The sequence below is a fragment of the Lutra lutra genome, chromosome 11, assembly GCF_902655055.1.
Source record: "Lutra lutra chromosome 11, mLutLut1.2, whole genome shotgun sequence".
NCBI lineage: Eukaryota > Metazoa > Chordata > Mammalia > Carnivora > Mustelidae > Lutra > Lutra lutra.
Window position 1 is genome coordinate 37,024,863 of NC_062288.1, and position 11,326 is coordinate 37,036,188.

Genomic DNA, 11,326 nt, shown 5'->3' on the forward strand with positions numbered 1-11,326 from the left:
TACAATGTTAGAGGAAAATATTTTCTTCATTTGAGTTTTTGCGAAAGTTTATTTATCCTCTGCTTCTACGTCAGTTGGCTTAGAAACTACAGGGTGTGTCTCAGAAGTGAGTGTGCTGAAAACTGGCAGGTGGGGGAAAGGAAGCCTGCAGATCTGATTTCAGTTTTGGTTTCCTAGATCTGAGTTTACAGAAGTGACTTTTCTCTATGAAATGCTTTTTTAGTAAGTCATTAATTACTCTGCCACAGTCTGGTCTGTTTGGTCAACATCCTAAGGTTTAAAAATCTGTTCTTTGTATGAGAGTTCTTAGGACCGCAGAGAGACCTATTGCCTTGCCTGCAGACAAACTCCCAGATATTCTGAGTGGATCCCTTTGCAGATGGTGATTTTCCTTGCTGTTGGGAGCCTGCAGAGCTCCGGGTAGGGGAACAGTAGATGTTGGTTTATCATTGGCCTTCCAGTCTGGACTCATCATTCATCTCCGTTTTCAAGTGTAAAGGAATGTAAATGTAAAGACTTTCAGGGACTCTTTGAGGTGAAGTCCTCTGGGTTCGTTCCATAGGGCAGACAAGGGTCAGATGGCCACACTGCAGGGATTTCTCTTTTTAAGGTCAGTCTCAGGCCAGGTAGAGAATGGCCTGAGAGAGGGTGATAAAACTAGTCAGCGTTTTAAAGACTAACATCAGGTGCTAGTGTTTATCGTGCATGCTCAGTTGGCTTTCGGTTTCCACCTTCCAATGTTGATTCATACTGGTTTTATATGGTTTTTAAACATTTATCTTGCACTTACTATGTACCAGGCACTGTTCCAGGTGTTTTATTAACTTATTCGTTGCAACCAACAGTCCTCTGAGGTAGGTGGTACCATTATCTCCATTTTAGAGCAGAGGAAACTGAGGCGCAGGGATGTTAAGTAATGTGATTCTCTCTCTCTCTATCTCTCTCTCTTTGTATATATATGTTTAAATGTTTATGTATTTGTGTATGTATATACACATATATTTATATTTATGTATCCTATGGGTTCTGTTTCTCTGAAGAACCCTAATACAATCAAAATTATAAAAATTAACATCTGCTCTGCTCTCCATACTGAGTTTTATTCCAGTAGCTTATTTAGTGGCTCAGGCTCCCTGTGAGGCCGGATTGTAGACCTTCAGTATGAGTGAGCCACTTCTTCTGTCCTGTGATCTCTTTCCCGATGCTGCCTCTCTGACTACCAGACCAGTTCTCAATTTCTTTTTCCTTTTTTAAAAGATTTTGTTTATTTATTTGACACAGAGAGAGAGAGCACAAGCAGGGGGAGTAGCAGGCAGAGGGAGAGGGAGAAGCAGGCTCCCCACAGAGAAGGGGGAGTCGGATGTAGGACTCAATCCCAGGACCCCAGGATCATGACCTGAGCCAAAGGCAGTCTCGTAACCAACTGAGCCACCCCAGGTGCCCTGACCAGTTCTCAATTTCTTAAAAATTCCATTAATGCCCCTTTAAGGAACAATCTAGTGGTTCCCCTACCCCCTTGAAATTTTAATGCTACAGATATACTATATATCTGTGCTTTATACATATGAAAAGGCAACAACATATGTCACCAGAGAATAGCAAATTAAAACAAGATACCACTACACATCTATTAAAATGGCCAAAGTCCAGAACACGGAAAACACCAAATGATGACAAGTATGTGTGGCAATAGGAAATCTCATTCATTGCTGGTGGGAAAGCAAACTGGTACAGACACTTGGGAAAGCAGTTTCGTGGTTTCTTACAAAACTAAATGTACTCTTAACCATTCAACCCAGTAATTGTACTTCTCAGTATTTAGCCAGAAAAGTTGAAAACTTATGTCCATACAAAACCTGAACACTGATGTGTATAGCAGCTTTATTTATAAGTGCACAAACCTGGGAGCAACCAAGATGTCCTTCAGTAGGTGAATGAAATAATAAATAAAATGTGGTGCATCCACATTTTTCATTATTCAGTACTGAAAAGAATTGATCTGTCAAGCCATGAAAAGACATGGAAGGATACTAAGTGCATATTATTAAGTGGAAGAAGTCAATCTGAAAAGGCTTCTTACTATATAATTCCAATTATATGGTATTCTGGAAAAGACGGAAGCTCAGTGGTTCCCAGGAGTTAGCGGGGAAGGGAAGGATGAATTGATGGAACACAGAGGATTTTTAAGATAATGAAATTATCCTGTGTGATACTATAATGGTGGATGCCTGTCTGTACATACGCACACATACATATATACATATATGTATGGTATATATTTGCCAAAACCCATAGAATATACAACACTGACAGTGAGTCCTAATGTAAAATATGGACGTTGGGTGTTGATAATGTGCCGTGTATGTTCATCAGCTATAACAAGCATGCTGCTCTGGTGCTGGATGTTGATAATGGAGAAGGTTTTGTGTGGGGGTTGTGGGGGTGGGCAGGCAGAGGGTATATGAAATCTCTGTACCTGCCTTTCAGTTTTGCTGTGGATATAAAACTGCTCTAAGAAGTATTTCCTTTTTTATGACTAAGCGATATTCCTCTGTGTGTGTGTGTGTGTGTGTGTGTGTGTGTGTGTGTACATGACGTCTCCTTTATCCATTTGTCTATTGATGGACATTTGGGCTGTTTCCACATATTGGCTATTATAAATAATGCTGCCATAAACATAGGGGTGCATATGTCTTTTTGAATTTGTGTTTTCTTTGGGTAGATACCCAATAGTGGAATTATTGGATCATATTTATATTTTTAATTTTTTGATGAAACTTTATACTATTTTCCACAGTAGCTGTACTAATTTACATTCCACCAACATGCGGGTTCTTTTTTCCGCCACATTCTTGTCAACACTTGTGGCTTCTTGCGTTTTTGGTACTAGCAATCCTCACGGGTGGAAGGGGATTCTCACTACGGTTTGATTGCATTTCCCTGACGACTAGTGATATTGAGTATCTTTTCATGTGTCTGTTGGCGCTCTGTGTGACTTTTTTTGAAAAATGTCTATTCAGGTCCTCTGCCCATTTTTCAATAAACAAACAAAAAGCAGAGTCAGACCTATAAATACAGAGAACAAACTGATGGTTGCCAGAGGTGGGGTGGGGGCGGGGTGAGAGGATGTGAAAAATGGGCCAAGGGGTGTAGGAGATCAGGCTTCAATTATGGAATTAATAAGTCACTGGAATAAAAGGCAGAACATAGAGAATGTAGTCAGTGGTATTGTAATAGCATTCATTGCATGGTAGAAGATGGTGGCTCTGCTTGTGAGTATGGCATAAGCTATAGTTGTTGAATCACTATGCCATATACCTGAAACTAATGTAACACTGTGTGTCGACTATATTTAAAAAAAAGTGGGGTGCCTGGGAGGCTCAGTGGGTTAAGCCTCTGCCTTCGGCTCAGGTCATGATCTCAGGGTCCTGGGATCGAGCCCCACATTGGGCTCTCTGCTCTGCGGGAGACCTGTTTCCCTTTCTCTCTCTGCCTGCCTTTCTGCCTACTTGTAGTCTCTCTCTATCTGTCAAATAAATAAAATCTTTTTAAAAAAAGTCTATGAAGAAAGGTACAATATTTTTTTGTTCCCAAGAACCAATCTTCACCCCCTTGAAGGTAATGGTACCCCAGTTGAGAATGGATGGTCTAGACTTGCATGTATCAACTGTTGGGATTTCTTATTATTTCGCCCACCCTGTTGGCTCAGTCCTGCTACTGCATATAAATTTCTTTTGGGCAATTGTTTCCTGAAACAATCCTGCAGAATATGGAAACCAGTGATAAAAGACATGTTCAACTTTTAATGTTTGCGGGTCCTGTCCTTGGGCTTCCAGGGAAGCTATACTTTAACATTTACCAAGGTTGGAATGACTCAGCAAAGCCTCAAAGCATGGACTCTTAATTCTGCCCCCAGCACACATTGAACATCTGCTTTATTAAAGAAAATAACCAAAAGGATTATTCTGAACACAAAAGATAAGAAAAAGGAATAAACATCCCTCCTTCCCATAAGATTAAAGTCATACAGCTCTGAATATGCTAGAAACTTCAGATAAGAACTGCAACTTTCTGAAATGTCCTTTTCTTATTATTTGCAACCTTTAATGTAAAAATGTATGTAACCTACACCAAATGTTCCCTACCAGAGCACTCTCCTCTTTTTAAAAAAATTTTTTAAAGTTTAAATTCAATTAATTAACATATAATATATTATAAGTTTCAGAAGTAGTGATTCACCAGTCTTATATAACACCCAGGGCTCATTACATCACATGCACTCCTTAATGTCCATCACCCAGTTACCCCATCCCTCCACCCTCTTACTCTCCAGCAACCCTCAGTTTGTTTCCTATGATTAAGGGTCTCTTAGTCTCTTAGAGTCTCCCTCTCTAATTTCATAGAACATTTCTGTATTAGCATGCCCCTCCCCAGTTACTACTAACCCCCTGCAGAAGAAACCACTCTTCTGATTTTTTCTTTTCACCATAGATTAGTTTCCAGGTGTTCATATACATGGAAGCACATAGTATGAATTCTGTGACTGGCTTCTTTTACTCAACATAATGTCCCTGTGAATGGGCCTACTGTTGCATGTATCAGTAGTTTGCTTCTTTTTACTGTTTTGTAGTATTGTGTTTTATCAATATATCACAATTTGTTTATCCAATTGCCTTTAAATAGACATTTGAGTTATTTCCATTTTTGGCAGTCATGAGTAAACAAGCTGTGACTATTTTTGTATGAGTCTCTTTGTGGATGTATGTCTTCCTTCTCTCTTTTTTTTTAAAGATTTTATTTATTTATTTGACAGAGATCACAAGTAGGCAGAGAGGCAGGCAGAGAGAGGAGAGAGGAGGAAGCAGGCTCCCCGCTGAGCAGAGAGCCCAGATGCGGAGCTCGATCCCAGGACCCCGGGATCATGACCTGAGCCGAAGGCAGAGGCTTTAACCCACTGAGCCACCCAGGCACCCCATGTCTTCCTTCTCTTATGTAAATACTTTGGCATGGGATTGCAGGACAAAATAGGCGCATGTTTAACTTTATAAGAAACTGTCAAGCCTTTGTCTAAATTTGTACCAGGAGCAAGACTCTTTAAGACATGGTGTCTTTGTCTCAGTCTTTTGTATAAGTCAGAATGAAACAAGGAAGTGAGGTCATCTCACCTGACAAATTTAGAAATAAAGAAATAATGATACTTGGCACGTCCACACCAAGAGTCTAAAGCTGCCAAACATCACAATTTTACCCCACCACATCTGTGAGTAACAGATGTTTTAGTTTAATTAGTACTCATAATACTTGGCCTGGTGTTAGAATTGTCTCTTACGTTCTTACCATCTTACGAGTAGTAAGATGGGGCACCCATTAGCAAATGTTTATATTTTTACAGTATCTGTAGTGAACATCATTTCAGAACTCCCAAGATGAGCCAGTGAAATGAATGCGTTTTCAACATGTTGAGTGGGCAGTTAGAAATTTAATATAATTGGTTGAAAGAACAAGGTAAAGTGATGTTATGAGGGTCATATATGGATATCGTATCCTACCAAGCAGATATTGTTCCTTTACACACAGTTGATACTTTTAAAATAATAGCAGACGACATGGATAGTGCCCATTAATGCTCTACCTATTACTAATTAGTCTTTCTAGATGGAACTATAAATTGTATGCCATGACTCATTTGTAATGCTTTCCACTGTTCTAAGACTGTAAGAACAAGTTGAATTTCCCAGTAGCTATTTATGGCCAAGAGACACCTTCAGTCTTTCAGACACATGAGGTTCCTTAAGGAGCTGACTCCTTTTAGGAACTGACTTGTGCCCTGTGAGAGTCAGATGCAACATTGCCAACTGTCCACCTTGGAAGGCCAATTTTCCCATGGGGACAGGCATTTTTGGACAACAGAGTCTCTATTTTATAGAATGTTAAAAGAAAAAAATAATATTAGTTAGACCAGAGCATATAGGTATGGTTTTATTTTCCCAAAGGTTATTCAGCTTTAAGCAGAAAACTTTGACCTGTGACATTGCTTTAAAAATTTCTTCCTGCTTATAACATTTCTCTTTGTTAAGAGTCAGTTTGGCAACTTTAAGTACTATTAACATGATTATAAATCCCACATTGGTTGTGTATTTCATAGCATAGGTGTTTCCAAGCTAATATACCAGTAATCCCTTCAGAGTGATACCAAGCTTAGTGTAAGTTTAATTTTCTCTAATCCAGTCTCTTTGTTTATCAAGTCATGTGTCCTGAGGAAATATGAAAAGTATTGCTAATACTGGAGAATAGAATGATTGTACCCCAACGGATTTGGTGATCTGAAGAGTCAGCATTTATTGGCCCCTCGTGAGATAGTGTAGTGTGGCTTGACAGTGCTCAGTACAAGCCAAGCCACCATGTTTAAAGACATTCTGCCTCTCAGATCACTCATATGTTTTTGATACTCAGGAATAATATTTTCTCTCTCAAATAAGAATGAAAAAATAAAACACTTTAAATAGTCCAGGAGCACCTGGGTGGCTTGGTCGTTAAGCATCTGTCTTCAGCTCAGATCATGATCCCAGGGTCCTAGGATCAAGCCCCACATAGTTCTCCCTGCTCAGCAGGAAGCTTGCTTCTCCTTCTCCCACTCACCCTACTTGTGTTCCCTCTCTTGCTTTGTTTCTGTCAAATGAATAAATAAAATCTTAAAAAAAAACAAACAAACCCAACATTTTAAATAGTCTGAAGAAACATCTGCTGTATAATTTTTTTTTCGTTCATACTTAACTTGGGTATGGGTAATGAACTATAGGCTTTTTGTTTTCTGTTTTGTTTTCATCTGACTATTCTGTTCTTTGTTCCCAATGTGACAGCCTTTCCACTATTGGGGAAATGTTTTTATTTAAAATTATATAAACTAATATCCTGCAACGTACCTATTTGTGAAGGTGAGTATTGGAAAAGAGGTAAACAATACAATGTGAAAATACCTGGGTTGTATGATTAGGGGAAAGGGCTCAGATTAGAGTGTCCTTGGAGAAGCTCCTTTAACCAAAGACAGACACAGAGTGACAAAGATGGCTAGTATTTAAACTCAAGATGGGCTGGGGCCCCTGGATGGCTCAATCTATTAAGCACCCAACTCTTGGTTTTGGCTCAGGTCATGATCTCAGGGCTGTGAGATCAAGTCCTGCATTGGGATCCATGCTGGGTATGGAGCCTGCTTAAGATTCTCTCTCCCTGAAGATATTTGCAAATGACATATCAGAAAAAGGGCTAGTATCCAAAATCTATAAAGAACTTATCAAACTCAACACCCAAAGAACAAATAATCCAATCAAGAAATGGGCAGAAGACATGAACAGACACTTCTGCAAAGAAGACATCCAGATGGCCAACAGACACATGAAAAAGTGCTCCACATCACTTGGCATCAGGGAAATACAAATCAAAAAACCACAATGAGATACCACCTCACACAAGTCAGAATGGCTAAAATTAATAAGTCAGGAAATGACAGATGCTGGTGAGGATGCAGAGAAAGGGGAACCCTCCTACACTGTTGATGGGAATGCAAGCTGGTGCAACCACTCTGGAAAACAGCATGGAGGTTCCTCAAAAAGTTGAAAATAGAGCTACCCTATGACCCAGCAATTGCACTACTGGGTATTTACCCTAAAGATACAAACGTAGTGATCCGAAGGGACACGTGCACCTGAATGTTTATAGCAGCAATGTCCACAATAGCCAAGCTATGGAAAGAACCTAGATGTCCATTAACAGATGAATGGATAAAGAAGAAGTGGTACACACACACACACACACACACACACACACACACACACACACAATGGAGTACTATGCAGCCATCAAAAGAAATGAAATCTTGCCATTCACAACACCGTGGATGGAACTAGAGGGTATAATGCTTAGTGAAATAAATCAATTAGAGAAAGACAATTATCATATGATCTCCCTGCTATGAGGAAGTTGAGAGGCAACGTGGGGGATTTAGAGGGTAGGAAAAGAATAAATGAAACAAGATGGGATCGGGAGGGAGACAAACCATAAGAGACTCTTAATCTCACAAAACAAACTGAGGGTTGCCTGGGGGGGGTTAGGGAGAGGGTGGTGGGGTTATGGGCACTGGGGAAGGTGGGTGCTATTAAGTGTGTAAACCTGGCGATTCACAGACCTGTACCCCTGGGGCTAATAATACATTATATGTTAATAAAAAAATAAAAAATTAAAGTTAAAAAAAAGGTTCTCTCTCCCTGACAAACCATAAGAGACTCTTTTTTTTTTTTTAAGATTTTATTTATTCATTTGACAGACAGAGATCACAAGTAGACAGAGAGGCAGGCAGAGAGAGAGGAGGAAGCAGGCTCCCTGCTGAGCAGAGAGCCTGATGTGGGGCTCAATCCCAGGGTCCTGGGATCATGATCTGAGCAGAAGGCAGAGGCCCAACCCACTGAGCCACCCAGGCACCCCCATAAGAGACTCTTAATCTCACAAAACAAACTGAGGGTTGCTGGGGAGAGGGGGGTAGGGAGAGGGTGAGGTTGGGTTATGGACGTTGGGGAAGGTATGTGCTATGGTGAGTGCTGTGAATTGTGTAAGCCTGGCATTCCACAGACCTGTACCCCTGGGGCTAACAAACTTGTAATTTGGTATATTGAGATTAAAAACAGCAGATAACTTGATTTAGATCAACCACAAATTCATAACAAAAATAGATATAAACCCAGGAGCCTAAACTTAGTAACTCAGAATTTTCTTTACCTTGTTTAAAATTCTGCTTCACTTAGAGGCACTTGGGGGGCTCAGTTGGTTGAGTGGCTGGCTCTTGATTTCAGCTCAGGTCATGATCTCAGGGTTCTAGGATTGAGCCCATGACTGTCTCTACGCTCAGTGGGGAATCTGCTTGAGAGTCTCTCTCTTCCTTTCCCTTTACCCTTTCCCCCACTTGCATGCTCTCCCTCTAAAATAAATGGATAGATTTAAAAAATAGTAATAATAAAATTCTGCTTCATTTTAATTAAATGTATCTATATCAACTGTAAAAAACAAACAAAGGACAAATCAGGTTCTGAGTCACCTGTATACACTAACTTGAGGAATGACTGGCACCATAGGGCTTGTATTGAAAGACTGTCTACTTTCTAAGTATGAGATTTTCCTGTTGGCGGTCTTGGTTCATCAGTGGCTGTCTTGGTATCATCTTTCCAAGTGATAAGACCTATTGGGCAATCATTTGTTGCACTGCTATTAGTGGTGAGTTAATTTACCTATGTGGGTAGAATTAGTGATTTATGAAGTAGGTGGGACCCTGAACAGGCAGGAGAAGACATGAGGGCACTGAGTCCTCGAACGTAGGGAGCCAAGAAAACACGCAGTATCATGAACTGATAAGTGCTCCATCCAACAATGTTTTTAACAAACATTTTTGTTAAAAATGTTTAACAATTTTCCTCCTTCTTGTAACTTTTTTCTTGTATGTCAAACTGTTTTCCCTGATGGCAACGTGGAGAAAGAGAGGGAAACAAACAAACAAAAAGAATGTTTGATTTTAAAAAATGCTTAAAGTTATTGCTTTTATTTTTCAACAGACTTCCCTGAGCAGAAATTGAATCCCAATATATTTGAAACATAGATGGTAGATATGGGGTAAACTGGAATTTAAGGTTACTATAAATTTGTGTGTGTGTGTGTGTGTGTGTGTGTTTTATTAACATATAATGTATTATTTGTTTCAGGGGTACCAGTCTGTGATTTATCAGTCTTATACAATTCATAGCACTCACCAGAGCACATACCCTCCCCAATGTCCATCATCCAGCCACCTCATCCTTCCAACCCCTCTCCCCTCCAGCAAACCTCAGTTAGTTTCCTGAAAATAAGCGTCTCTTATAGTTTGTCTTCCTCTCTGGTTTTGTCTTGTTTCATTTTCCCCTGCTTCCCCTGATCCTCTGTCTTGGATCCCCAAGGATCCCCATGATCCTCTGTATTGTTTCTCAAATTCCTCATGTTAGTGAGATCATATGATAATTGTCTTTCTCTGACTTATTTTGCTTAGCATAATACCCTCTAGTTTCATTCACGTCATTGCAAATGGCAAGATTTCAGGTTTTTGATAGCTGCATAATGTTCCATTATATATATCTATCTATATCTATATATCGATATAGATATCGATATATAGATATAGATAGATAGATAGATAGATAGATCTCACATCTTCTTTATCCATTCAGCTGTTGAAGGACGTCTAGGTTCTTTCCATAGTTTGGCTATTGTGGACATTGCTGCTATAAACAGTCAGGTGCACATGCCCCTTTGGATCACTATATTTGTATATGACTGGTAAATTCCCAGTAGTGCAATTCCTGGTTCATAGGGTAACTCTATTTTCAACTTTTTGAGGAACCTCCATACTGTTTTCCAGAGTGGTTGCACCAGCTTGCATTCCCATCAACAGTGTAGGAGGGTTCCCCTTTCTCCAAATCTTTGCCAACACCTGTGGTTTCCTGACTTGTTAATTTTAGCCATTCTGACTGGTGTAAGGTGGTATCTCATTGTGGTTTTGATTTGTATTTCCCTGATGCCAAGTGATGTGGAGCACTTTTTCATGTGTCTGTTAGCCATCTGGATGTCTTCTTCGCAGAAATGTCTGTTCATGTCTTCTGCCCATTTCTTGACTGGATTATTTGTTCTTTGGGTGTTGAGTTTGATAAATTCTTTTTAGATTTTGGGTATTAGCCCTTTATCTGATATCTCATTTGCAAGTATCTTCTCCCATTCCTTCATTCATCTTTTGATGTTGTTGACTATTTCCTTTGCTGTACGAAAGTTTTTTTATCTTGATGAAGTCCCAATAGTTCATTTTGGCCCTTGCTTCCCTTGCCTTTGGCAATGTTTCTAGGAAGAAGTTGCTGTGGCTGAGGTCAAAGAGGTTGCTGCCTGTGTTCTCCTCAAGGATTTTGATGGATTCCTGTCTCCCATTGAGGTCTTTCATCCATTTTGAGTCTATTTTTGTGTGTGGTATAAGGCTATGGTCCAGTTTCATTATTCTGCATGTGGCTGTCCAACTTCCCCATACCATTTTTTTAAAGATTTTATTTATTTATTTGACAGACAGAGATCACAAATAGGAGAGAGACAGGCAGAGATGGGGCGGGGGGGGGGGGGGAAAGCAGGCTCCCCGCTGAGTGGAGAGCCTGATACAGGGCTTGATCCCAGGACCCTGAGATCATGACCTGAGCTGAAGGCAGAGGCTTAACCCACTGAGCCACCCAGGTGCCCCTCCCCATACCATTTGTTGAAGAGACTGTCTTTTTTC